Here is a 13468-nt window from a genome sequence, read left to right on the forward strand (position 1 = left end):
AGCACCCTCCTAAACAGTGTTCTATCCGCTAGAGCACCTCTAAACAGTGTTAACAGCAAAGCACCTCTCCTAAACAGGTGCTCTGCTAGCCAGCACCCCCCCCTAAACAGTGTTTACTCCTAGCAGCACCCTAAAATTTCCTGCGCTTAGGAAGCACCCTCCTAAACAGTTAGTTAGCCAGCACCTCTCCTAACCAGGTGTTTATCTGTTACCCAGCACCTCCCCTAAAACAGGTGTTTATCTAAGCAGCACCCCCCCCTCTAAACAGGTTTACTCTGTTAGCCAGCACTCCTAAACAGGGGTTACTCTGTTAGCCAGCACCTCTCTAAACAGGTTTAACTTGCTAGCCAGCACCTCTCCTAAACAGGTGTTCTATCACTACAGCACTCCTCTCCTAAACAGGTTTACTGTTAACCAGACCTCTCCTAAACAGTGTCTAATCCGCTATAGCAGCACCTCTCCTAAACAGTGTTTATTGTAGCGCCAGCACCTCTCCTAAACAGGAGCTTCTACTCCGCTACCCAGCACCTCCTCTCCTAAACAGTGTTTACTCTGTTAGCCAGCACCTCTCCTAAACAGTGTTTACCTAGCCAGACACCTCTCCTAAACAGGTGTTCTACTCCTCTTAGCCAGCAACCTCCCTAAACAGTGTTTACTCCACTACCCAGCACCCTCCTAAATAGGTGTTCTACTCTGTTAGCCAGCACCTCTCCTAAACAGTGTTTACTCTGTTAGACAGTACCTCCCTAAACAGGTGTTCTACCTCTGCTAGCCAGCACCTCTCTAAAACAGGTGTTTACTCCTCTAGCCAGCACCCTCCCAAACATGTTTATCTGCTGGCCAGCACCTTTCTCCTAAACAGGTGTTTATTACCCAGCACCTCCCCTAAACAGTGTTTCCTAACTCTGCTAGAGACTTAAAAGGTTTACTCGCTAGTATCCAGCACCTCCCAAAACAGTGTTTACTCCCACAGCAGCACCCCCCCCCCCTAAACAGGTGTTCTCCTCTGCTAGCCAGCACCTCTCCTAAACAGGTGTTCTACCTCTGCTAGCCAGCACCCCCCTAAACAGGTGTTCTAATCGGTTACCCAGCACCTCTCCTAAACAGGTGTTCACTCTGCTAGCCAGCACCTCTCCCAAACAGGTGTTCTACTCTGTTACCTAGCACTCTTCCTAAACAGGTGTTCACTCTGCTACCCAGCACTTTCTCCTAAACAGGGTATTGCTAGCTAGCACCCCCCCTAAACAGGTGTTTAATCCGCTACCCAGCAACTCTCCTAAACAGGTGTTTACTTCCTGCTAGCAGCACCCCTCCCCTAAACAGGTGTTTACTCCTCTAGCCAGCACCTCCCATAAACAGGTGTTCTACTCCACTACCCAGCACCTCTCCTAAACAGGGTTTACTCCACTACCCAGCACCTCTCCCTAAACAGGTGTTTACTCCACTAACCAGCACCTCTCCTAAACAGGTGTTCTACCCCTGTTAGCAGCACCTCTCCCCTAAACAGTGTTCTACTCTGTTAGCCAAGCACCTCTCCTAAACAGTGTTACTCTGCTAGCCAGCACCTCCTAAACAGTGTTTATTGCTAGCCAGCACCTCTCCAAACAGGTTTTGCTAGCCAGCACCTCTCCTAAACAGTGTTACTGCTACCCAGCACCTCCCTAAACAGGTGTTTAATCTGCTAGCCAGCACCCTCTCCTGAAACAGGTGTTCTACTCACTAAGCAACTCCTAAACAGGTTTACCGCTTAGCCAGCACCCCCCCTAAAACAGGTGTTTGATAGCACCTCTCCTAAACAGGTGTTTACTGCTAGCCAGCACCTCTCCTAAACAGTGTTTAACTGTTACCCAGCACTCCCCCTAAATTCAGGTGTTCACTCTGCTAGCCAGCACCTCCCCTAAACAGATGTTCTACTCTGCTAGCCAGCACCTCTCCTAAACAGGTGTTCCACCTGCTAGCCAGCACCTCTCCTAAACAGGTGTTTACCCGCTAGCTGTAGCACCCTAAACAGTGTTCTATCTGTTACCCAGCACCTCTCCTGAAACAGGTTTGCTAGCCAGCACACCTCCTAAACAGGTGTTCTACTCTGTTAGCCAGCACCTCTCCTAAACAGTGTTTATCAACCCAGACCTCTCCTAAACAGGTTTATCTGTTACAGCCAGCACCTCTCCTAAACAGGTGTTCTACTCTGCTAGCCAGCACCTCTCCTAAACAGGTGTTTACTCTGCTAGCCAGCACCCTCCTAAACAGGGTCACTCTTGCTACAGCACCCCCTAAACAGGGATGTAGAGCACCTCTCCAAAACAGTGTTTACTCTGTTAGCCAGCACCCTCAAACAGGTGTTTATGTTGTGAGCAGCACCTCTCCTAAACAGTGTTTACTGGGAGATAAACAGTGGTTCACAACACACCTCCTCCTAAACAGGTGTTTATTGATAGCCAGCACCTCTCCTAAACAGGTTAATTCTACCCAGCACCCTCTAAACAGGGTTTACTCCTGTTAGCCAGCACCTCTCCTAAACAGGTGTTTACTCTGCTAGCAGCACCTCCAACAGGTTAATTCTGCTAGCCAGCACCTTCTAAACAGGTGTTTATACTGCTAGCCAGCAATTCTCCTAAACAGGTGTTCTACTCTGCTAGCCAGCACCTCTCCTAAACAGTGTTACTCTGCTGAGCCAGCACCCCCCCTAAACAGGTATAAAGACCTCTCCTAAACAGGTGTTCTACTCCGCCTAGCCAGCACCTCTCCTAAACAGGTGTTCTACTTGTTACCCAGCACCTCTCCCAAATAGGTGTTCTCCTCTGCTAGCCAGTACCATCTCCCTAAACAGGTGTTCTACTCTGCTAGCCTTTATCTCCCTAAACAGTGTGTTCACTCTGTTAGCCAGCACCTCTCCTAAACAGGTGTTCTACTCCGCTACCCAGCACCTCTCTAAACAGGTGTTCTACTCTGCTAGCCAGCACCTCTCCTAAACAGGTGTTCCACTCTGCTAGCGCAGCAACCTCTCTAAACAGGTGTTCTACTCTGCTGTGTAGCTAGACTCTCCTAAACAGGTGTTCTACTCTGCCTGCTAGCCAGCACCTCCTAAACAGGTGTTCTACTCGCAGCCAGCACCTCTCCTAAACAGGTGTTCTACTCTGCTACCCAGCACCTCCCCTAAACAGGTGTTCTACTCTGCTAGCCAGCACCTCCTAAACAGGTGTTCACTCTGTTAGCCAGCACCTCTCCTAAACAGGTGTTCTACTCTGTTAGCCAGCACCTCTCCTAAACAGGTGTTCTACTCTGTTAGCCAGCACCTCTCCTAAACAGGTGTTCCACTCGCTACGCCAGCACCATCTCCTAAACAGGTGTTCTACTCCGCTAGCCAGCACATCTCCTAAACAGGTGTTCTACTCTGCTAGCCAGCACCTCTCCTAAACAGGTGTTCTACTCTGTTAGCCAGCACCTCTCCTAAACAGGTGTTCTACTCCGCTAGCCAGCACCTCTCCTAAACAGGTGTTCTACTCCGCTTAGCCAGCACCTCTCCTAAACAGGTGTTCTACTCTGCTAGCCAGCACCTCTCCTAAACAGGTGTTCTACTCCGACCCAGCACTCCTAAACAGGTGTTTCTACTCCGCTAGCCAGCACCTCTCCTAAACAGGTGTTCTACTCTGTTAGCCAGCACCTCTCCTAAACAGGTGTTCTACTCTGCTAGCCAGCACCTTCTCCTAAACAGGTGTGCTTTCTCTTGCCTCCAAATGAATGTTACTACACATCATGATTACAGACAGATTTAACACTTCTTTTCATCTGCAGTACCAAAGCACCAACACGGTGTAATAATAATATAATATGCCATTTAGTAGACGCTTTTATCTGCAGCTTGACTTAGTCACGCGTGCATACATTTTACACATGGGGTGTTCCAGGTAATCAAACCCACTCAACCTGGCGCGTTGCAAGCGCCACACTCTACCAACTGAGCTACAGAGGAGTGTTGTGGTCATGGGTATATAGTGTATCTACCACCAGCTCTCTCTTGTCCAGTAACCTCAAACACAGCGGGAGATGCCAGGGAGAGGTGTGTCAGGGTCAGCGTAGTCCTCTCGATCCACAAGCTCTTGAACCGTTCTTCGGTCTTTGGATCGCTTTGTGGAAGGGGCCGGTCGAGCGGAAGACGACAGACGGTTGACCCGGGAGGAAGCTCTTGATGCGGTCTGGAACGCGGTCCATCTGGAGAATTTGACATTCTCCGTTGCATCTGTTACGCATAGATCTGCAGGTCTGAGAGGTACCGCGTCATAGGGACAAGATGCCTGGGGGGCTAGGAGTGTGTTTTCTATTTTGGCGATATACACAAGAGAGCACACACTGGATGTACAAAACATTAAGAACACCTGCTCTTTCCAAGACAGACTGACCAGGTGAATCCAGCTGAACGCTATGATCCCTTATTGATGCCACTTGTTAAATCCACTTCAAATCAGTGTGTAGATGAAGGGGAGGGAGACAGGGTGAAATTATGATTTTTAAGCCTTGAGACATGAACTGTGTATGTGTGCCATTCAGAGGGGTGAATAGGCAAGACAAAGATTTAAGTGCCTTTGAACAGGGTATGGTAGTAGGTGCCAGGCACACCGGTTTGTGTCAAGAACTGCAAACGCTGCTGGGTTTTTCACGCTCAACAGTTTCCCGTGTGTTACAAGAATGTACCACCACCCAATGGACATCCAGCAACTGTGGGAAGCATTGGAGTCAACATGGGCCAGCATCCCTGTGGAACGCTTTCAACACCTTGTAGAGTCCATGCCCCGCCGAATTGAGGCTGTTCTGAGGGCAAAAGGAGGTTCAACTCAATATTAGGAAGGTGTTCTTAATATTTTGTACACTCTGTGAATATACACACACACACACAGACACTACAGTTCCCATTCTCGCTTTATTTCAGAAGGATACACTGGGCATCGCACTGTAAGATGGCCTCGTCTGGTTGGTTAGGGTGCTGCATGGCAATGGCTTGTGGGGAATTCTCCCAGCATCCTTTGCTGGAAGGCTTGGCGTTCGTAGTCATGACCGCGGCAGACAAACTCCTTGTTCTAGTGACACAGCATGGAGTAAGTAAGTAAGCAGAATATTCAGGGACATTGATTGTGTCTCAAATGACACCCTATTCCTTATGTGGCTCTGGTCAGACAGTGTACTATCTAGGGTCGGGAATAGTGTAAATTTGGGGATGCACTCCATACACTAGGATTGACTCACTCTGAGGAAGAAGGGGAACTTGCGCCCGTAGAATCCCATCCTGAAGAACTCTGGCTCTAGACGCTGCTGCTCCATTATGTTCTCATAGTACGCTGCTTCCATTTTCTGACAAAACACAAATCGTGTCTTTACAAGAAAAGAAAAATTTGGGGGTGCAATTCTCCCCTTGACATCAATAGGATATTTAAGTGAAAATCTTGGTCACTCAGGTTAGGTTGCGAACCTACCATTTCTCAATCAAATGTATTCATAAAGCCCTTTTTTAAAATCAGCAGTTGTCACAAAGTGCTTATACAGATACCCAGCCTAAAAAAAAAAAACAGCAAGCAATGCAGATGGAGAAGCACGGTGGCTAGGAAGCCTAGAACCCCACAATCTGCAGCAACATTTACTCACCCTTATCCAGCTGAGGCTTTGGTAGTCATATAACGTCTCATACTGGAAAGCCAGCTCTGCACAATGGTACCCCATACTCCCAGCACTGGAGAAACACACAGAGATCGAAATAAACATAATATGAAAATTGATCAGTAATTTGTTTGGTTTTCAATAGGGACAAAATACCGCTATTCATGGGTTGCACGTTGCGTCACGGACATCGTTATGAAGATTCTCTTGAGCACCTGTTCTACTCATCTTGTGCATTATTAGTGTTGATAAAACAAGTTTACTGGAGAACGGAGACCAAGTAGAGACTTTCGGACGAGGTGGATAATTGTATAATATGAGGCAGTTTATTCAGAGGTAAAGATATCTGTAAATAGCGTGCACGGACCCGTTCGTCAACCTCGTAGGGAGATATCTGAGAGCGCGCCTAAACATTGTGTGCTGACATTTTATACAATAAAATAAAGTAGGTTGATTCTAGGAGTTCTGATCTTCTGATTGGTCCTGATGAGTTGGTCGAGGTCACTTCCATTGCATTGGCTCTGAGTCGGGTTGTCTGTCTTCAGATGTTCAGCCTAAAAGAAGGGATGTTGTGTGTGCGTGTGTTATCAGTAATAATGTGTGTGTGTGTAATAATGTGTGTGTGTGTGTGTGTGTTTTGGGAAAATGTTCAGCCGAAAGAGGGGATTTTGTGTGTGCGTGTGTTATCAGTAATAAGTGTGTGTGTGTGTGTGTTTGTGTTTGTGTGTGTCATGGGAGAACTCGTGAGTTGGAAGGACTGAGAGACCTATCGCGTGGGTGTTGTTCTTAGCCACCTGCTGACAAGGCCGACAAGATAGAAGTCTTTGTCCATTGTATTAAATCCGAAGGCCCAACACAAGATGGGTCATGCACAAAATTTTAGCCAGACCAAGCTATAACATAATATATTTACTACGACAAATCCCTCTCTCTTCACGTCTCCCCAGAGACGTGACCAAGTAACAGTAAAGAAGGAAAACTTAAGACGTGACACAAGCTAACAGTGTAATTGGCAAAATAGGGAAAACTTTATCAGAAGATAAAGTTTTACATTCCCCCTCTTCACGTCTCACAAGAGACGTGACATAAAGCTTAAATGCTGCAATTTGGCAAAATAGGGAAAACTTTATCAGAAGATAAAGTTTTACATTCCCCCCTCTTCCACGTCTCACAAGAGGCGTGACAAAAAGCTTAGATGCTATTCATCATCCAGATATCCTTGGTCAGCATCACAATAGCAAGCAAAGGAAACATCTGACCGTTATCTGCAGGATGTGGATCAATAGCGGTGGTTATAATCCTGGTTGTCAGCGTCCGTATGCATGGGAATGCAACAGCATCCACAAAGCACTAGAATTGCAGCAAAAACAGAGATGGATACAAGTATAGAAGAAACAAAAGCGTTTTATATTTACCAAACGCATCCATCCAAGAGTCCCACATTGAAGTATCCACCCCTGAGTGGCTCTTCATTTTGCCATTAAGAGTTCGTAACCCTTCCAGGGCGACAGTCAAGCTGCCATCTGTGGCTGTATTGTTGGGAATAAAGGTACAACATTGTTCACCAAACATAGCACATACTCCTCCTTTTTCAGCCAGGAGCATGTCGACAGCAATACGATTTTGGAAAGCCATGAGAGAGGTCGCAGCCAACTGGCCATGCACCGCCTCAAAACCTTGTTGTGTCAATTGCCTAATTTTTGAACATTAAAATGGACATAATTGATTCTGTCAACATTTTTATTAATTGTGCACCACCAGCAAAATGAAGATTCAAAACCTGCGGCTACTTCTTGGTCAATCAATTTATACTCATCTGGTACCCCCCTAGGGACCCCAATTGCATCAATGTAGGTTGGGTCCCCATGAGTAGAGCCCACAGCGCCTGGTCCTGGTAGGAATTAAGTCAGACACATGGGTCACCAGCTCCTGAACACCTGTTGGATACACAGAAATTGGTAGCAAAGAGAGACTAGTGCACAGGTGCCTGTGGCATTTCAGGCAGTCCATCAAACAGATGAACGCCTCCACACCACCACCAGACATCAGCCCTGGAAACAGGTTTAAACTCAGCATTAGGCGTATAGATAAACCGACACCATCCAACAGGTACCATACCCAACAATGGTAGACCTTTCGTGAGATTAACACAGGTAAAGTTAGCTCTAGCCACCTGATAGGAAAAAATTGGTTTCTTAGTTGCTTTAGTAACCAAAGGGATGAACTACGTCCCATAGTGTACAATTGGCGGAAGGGTTGTCATGTTTCATGACAGACAGGAAGCATTCTGGCGTAATGGCGGCAGGGATAATGCGAAGCAATGGCCGTGCCTCCATACAAACCACACAACTCTGATGAGTCACCTTTGCAGCTTCCTCAGTCAACAAGAGCCAGTTGTTAGAAAGGCCGGAGACACCTGTAGCGGTCAGGATTACATCATCCAAAGTAGGTGGAGTGGTAAGTAAAATAATAGAATTATTCTTATTACCATTTTCATTAATAGCCTGTGCTTTTGTGTTATTAATATGACAAATTCGAACCTTCCAATAGACTGGTGCAGTGGTACAGCTTACATAAGGAGCAAGTCTAAAGTCCTGGCAGCCTAATGCAATACCAGGATAGATAGTAAATTTGAGTCCTTTAGAGCTTTTTGTCAAAGTCAAGAGTTTCCTCCATTGTTTTCCTAATGTAGTAGAGGTGCAACTGGACCAGTCATAATTAGTCTCACATACCAAGTTTGTCCAAGTCCAATCGCTTATGGGTGTCCCCCACTGTCATATACCAGTCCCAGTCACGGTAGTAGGAAAGGTCTCTGAAGTCTACCCACGGCACTGTCGCAGTAGTGGTAACATTAAAGGGTATACATAATGTGGTGCTTCTATACAATTGTCTGGGCCCACAGGAAAGGGTGTTAGAGACAACTTGTCGTTTATTTACGTGGTGGCTGTGGCTTACATTCTGATCTGGGCTCAATGTGTCGGAGTGCAGGTTGATCGGACGTATGGTTGTGGCATTGAATGTGTCGTTAGGTTTACTAGTGGGTGTAATGGGTGTCTGTGTCATGTGCTGTACTGACCAGAGTATGATTCCTAGAGTAACCCCAATAGTTACAATCAACAAAACAAGGAGTGGAGCAGAGCACCCCAGTCTCTCCCATGGTGGTCTGTCCCTCCTCTGTCTTTCCCCCTCCAGTATCTGAAGATGGGAGTCTCCTCCACATATTCAGATAGTGTTGGTGTCAAGAATTTGATCCGAATTTAATGTGATTAAATCACTTCTGACTTCAGTCAGGGTTCTGGAAGGAGTTGGTGCTGGTGTACAATGTGTCAAGTGGTGCCAAGGTGCGCCTGATTTACCCTTGACCTGGACTGAGTGTGAAGTAACCTCCTTCACTTCTGCGGTCCAGTCCACCTGGGATCTTGCCACTTTCTCTTGTGAACCTTGATCCTTACCCAGTCGCCAACTTTTACCTTCAGCAGCGCCGGATCTCCCCGTCAGCTCCCCCTCTTGGACCTTGTGAATCTGTTTGGAGAGAGCTGCAGAGAGTTCCGTTAGTTTTCTCACATATTCAGACATTACAATTTGTTGTACATCAAGGGCGGGCATATGACCTCCCTCCCTTGGTGGACCAGGCATGACTCTACCAGTCATAATCTCATGTGGAGAGAGATGGGTGCCTGCTCCTGGAGAGGCTCTCATGGCCATCAACGCCAGGGGCAGAGCTTCAACTCCACGTCAACTTTGAACCTGCACATACCTTGGCTATCTTAGCCTTCAAAGTTTGATTGGCGCGTTCCACGAGGCCCTGAGATTGCGGCCGGTACACAGACCCAAACTTGTGCACAATGCTGAACCTCTCCTCCACCTGTCTCAGGTGTTGGTTACTGAAATGGGACCCGTTGTCGGATCGAATTTGTCTTGGAACCCCATACCTTGGTATGAGTTCAGTCTGCAGCCACTTAATAACTGACCTAGCATCCTCACGTGCTGTTGGTATTGCCTCAACCCATTTGGAGAATCGATCTACCATTACCAATAAGTACCTTTTCCCATTAGTTACATTATCAGCCCCCATGTCAGTGTAATCTATGCTAATGTCCTGAAAACATGCATTAGGTACTGGGTATGAACCCATGGGTGTTTGGAAAGGTTTCTTTGGGTTGTGGCTGCCACAAATGCTGCACTCATCACAAAACAAGTCTGTCATGTCCTTAATGTGTGGGTGCCACCAAATATGGGAAACCTTCTGTAAAGTTTTGAGTTTCCCTTCATGGGTGGGCCCATGAGCCTCACGTATCAGCTCGGGACAGAGATTAGCTGGGGCCACCAACCTGCCGTCATGGCATCTCCAAAGTTCATCAGGTCCTTTGGTGGCTCCCATCTGTCCCCATACCGAGTGCTCATACGGGCCCGCTGTGAATTGTAGTTCCTTTATGTGTTGGTCTGTGAGTTCTGTTCTAGCTGGTTGAGTCTGCAGCACCATCTGTCTTGGAGTGTAGCCCCCAGCTTTCTTGGCTGCTTTGTCAGCTGCGTCATTTCCTCGCTGACTTTGTTCTTGAGTTGCTGATGTCCTTTTGCACTTCATGATGGCCACCTGCTCAGGTAGTGAGACTGCTTTTATCAGTCTCTCCCATTTGTGCCTTGTGTTTGATCGGGAAGGTTTCCTGTTGTGGTGAAGTTACGTCTGACCCATTGTGGTCCATCTGTATGGACTGCTCCATGAGCATATGCTGAGTCAGTGTAGATGTTCACAGTCTTTCCTTCAGCCTTTTCCAGGGCTTGAGTCAAACCAATGATCTCGGCTAGTTGGGCTGAGGCAGGTTGTGGGATGATGTCTGATTCCAGGGTCACGTGTGACCCGGTCTGGAAGCTGCTGTACCACTGCATATGCTGCTATGTTCCTCTTCTCCTCTATAGCAGCATCCATCGGTGTACAACCATAGATCAGGATTGGTAAGGGGTTCGTTTCCCAAGTCTGGTCGCAGTTTCAGTTCCTGTGCCGCCTCTCTCTTCGCAGGAGTGTGCCAACCCTTCTTCTGCATTGAGTCGTCTGCCATGTTTTTGTCGGTGTTGACAAAAGTAATGTGTGATTGGGTGCATTTATTCTGGATTTTGTTCTTTCTTTCAGCGCTGAACGTGAATTCCTTGCTCATCAGATATGCTGCAACCCCATGGTGCGTATGGATTTCCAATTTGGCACATTACCAGGTGGGCGGTTTTTTCAATAGCTTTTGCCACTGCAGCCACGTACCTGGAACATGTTGTCTGACCTGCTTCAATATGGTCCAACTTAGAGGAATGATACATCAGTACTCTTCTCTCCCCCTCTTGTTTCTGAAAAAGGATGGAAGAAGTGAACCCCTCCTTTTCAGAAACATCAAGATGAAATTTGTTTTTGTAGTCGGGTGCTGTCAGAGCTGCTGCCACCGAGAGATCGGGTTTTTAGGAGAGCAAACGCTGTTGATGCTTCAGGTGTCCAGGTAAGTGAGGAGTGTAGGTTTCTTGGTCCTGCTTCTCTCACTATTTCTCTCAGTGGTTCAGTCCTGGATGTGTAGTCAGGGATGTGGGTACGGCTGTACCCTGTCAACCCAAGGAAGGACAACATGCCTGACACTGTGGTGGGACGTGGATGATGGAGTATGGAATCTCTGTGGGATTTCGAGAGACCAGCACCTTCTCCTGAGATTTCTCTGCCAAGGAAAAGGACAGTTCTGCGACAGGACTGGACTTTGCTCATTTTGACCTTGTAGCCTTTGACAGCCAAGAAGTCAAGTAGGGTTTTGTCATTTGTAGACAGAGATCAGATGTGGGAGCCCCCAGCAAAGGTCATCTACATATTGGATGAGTATCACTCCTTCAGGGATTTTCAATTCAGCCAGGTGTGTCTTTAGGATATGATTGAAGATTCCCGGGGAGAACACCTGTAACCCTGTGGAAGAACCGAATACGTATACTGTTGATGTTCATATGTGAAGGCAAAGAGAGGCTGTGAAGCCTCATCCAGTGGAATGCTGAAGAAGGCATTAGCCAGATCCACAACGTGAAGTATTGGTGTTTTGGTGAGAGATTACTCAGTGTAATGTGAGGGTCAGGGACAGGTAGGTCAATGGGTGCAGTGACGTCGTTCACTGCTCGGAAGTCTTGTACCATCCGGTATGTTTCACCTCCTGTTTTCAAGACTGGTAAGATTGGTGTGTTCCATGGAGACACAGTGCGATATATGACACGAGCTCCCAACAACCCATCTATGGTTGGTTTGATCCCCCCTGGTCTGTTCAGGTTTCAGGGACGGTACTGTGTTCGGTAGATAGGAATTTGATCAGGGTTGAGTAAGGTGATGGTGACTGGTGCCACCTGTAGTTGTCCAACATCAAATGGGGTGTGTGTCCATATGCCTTCATCAATGGTGGAAAGCAGTGCTTGTGATGAGGGGTGGTCTGTGTAAGGTTTACCATGGTGTCTTGGGAGAGTCAAACGTTCAGGAAGGCAATGTTCCTCTGTGTCAACTGTCATAAACCTCCACATGTTCTCAGTGGTGGCTTTGGTTATTCCTGGAGTTTGGGTGGGTTCCCACTGGAGTTTGATGCTCTTCTGATCATAGGCCCAAGGCTCCTTGCTTCAAAACCGTTTCCAACTGCCAGTGTAACATGGGGGAGCAGATTCTTCGCCCAGTAGGTACCAGGATTTCAAATGGGAAGGTAGGATAACCGGAGCAGCCACTCCTTCCTGTCCACACACTATGGTACAACACTGATTGTTGGTGTCAGGTGCATCATGTTTTCATCCCAGTCATCGGTATATGGGTTGACATCATTATCAGTCACATTAAGTGTACAGTGGATTTCAGCTTGAGGAGTCTTGTATGGGTGAAATGTATAAATGAGTTGTTCTCAGCTGGTTGAACTTGAATTGAACCTCAGGGGTTCCTTGGCCGGATTCGTGCACTTCAACCAGTATATTTCTGGGTCAGGGGAGAGCACTGGGGTTGGGATGATGGGTAGCATCAGCACCCTAACTGGATGAACTGGTGTGGAGGTAATGGGATCAATGGAAACCTCCACACCCTTTTCGGTAAGGTAGATTGAACATTTCAGTTTGCACAATAGGTCCCTTCCTAATAGGTTGATTGGACAGTTGGGACAATATAGGAATTGATGCTTCAAATTGGAAGGGCCCCATTGGAAGAGCAATGGTATGGTCTTAGTGCCATGTTCCCCTCTAGGTGTCCTCCTTGCACCAGAACACAGGCGCTTGTACCACTGCAGGACTTAGGAATGGGTTATAAGGGTTAGTTGGAGGAGTGGGTGTGTATGCGGGTGGTGTGCTCTTCGCTTCCTGTGGCAGGGTCGGATACAGTGGTGCTGAGGGCGCTGGTATGTCACTCATGGACTGTGTCCCCACTATTGGTGTTGTCTCAGTTGAGTTCAATCACCACACCCATCATGTCTGGTTTCTTGTATGGGTGTGCTCGTCGTGTTTCCTCAATTGCCCACGTACCTATCCTTAGCTCAGCCTCTGCTCTCTCTCTGTGTTTAGTCCCTTCCTTCTTGAATAAGTGAGACTTTTTCCTTTTCACTTCACTTTCTGTTCCTTCCCTCACCTGCCTCCCTAGCTCTATCTCCATAGAGGTGACGTTGCCCTTTAGACGGGGCACCCCCGCTAAAGTAACCTGCCTGTGTCCATTTGAGTCTCACTCCTCCCACACTTTCTTTACTGTCTTATACTGTTCTTTCCTCCCGCTCTATCCTGTATTCTTTGATCTAAGATATTCATTAAATTTGAGTTTTGGGACGGTAGTGGTTGCCATGGTTATACAGTT

The 13468-nt window shown here is 47.3% G+C and overlaps 1 long non-coding RNA gene across 1 annotated transcript; it reads right to left on the minus strand.

Moving 5' to 3' along the window:
• Nucleotides 1-5034: 5034 nt before the first annotated feature.
• LOC123490904 lies at nt 5035-5694 on the minus strand. Its single transcript, XR_006661099.1, has 3 exons — nt 5638-5694; nt 5242-5346; nt 5035-5075 (listed from the first exon to the last, which is right to left on the minus strand). It is a non-coding gene; the product is annotated as an uncharacterized LOC123490904 (long non-coding RNA).
• Nucleotides 5695-13468: the final 7774 nt, after the last annotated feature.

The sequence above is a fragment of the Coregonus clupeaformis genome, unplaced genomic scaffold, assembly GCF_020615455.1.
Source record: "Coregonus clupeaformis isolate EN_2021a unplaced genomic scaffold, ASM2061545v1 scaf5439, whole genome shotgun sequence".
NCBI classification, from domain to species: Eukaryota; Metazoa; Chordata; class Actinopteri; order Salmoniformes; family Salmonidae; genus Coregonus; species Coregonus clupeaformis.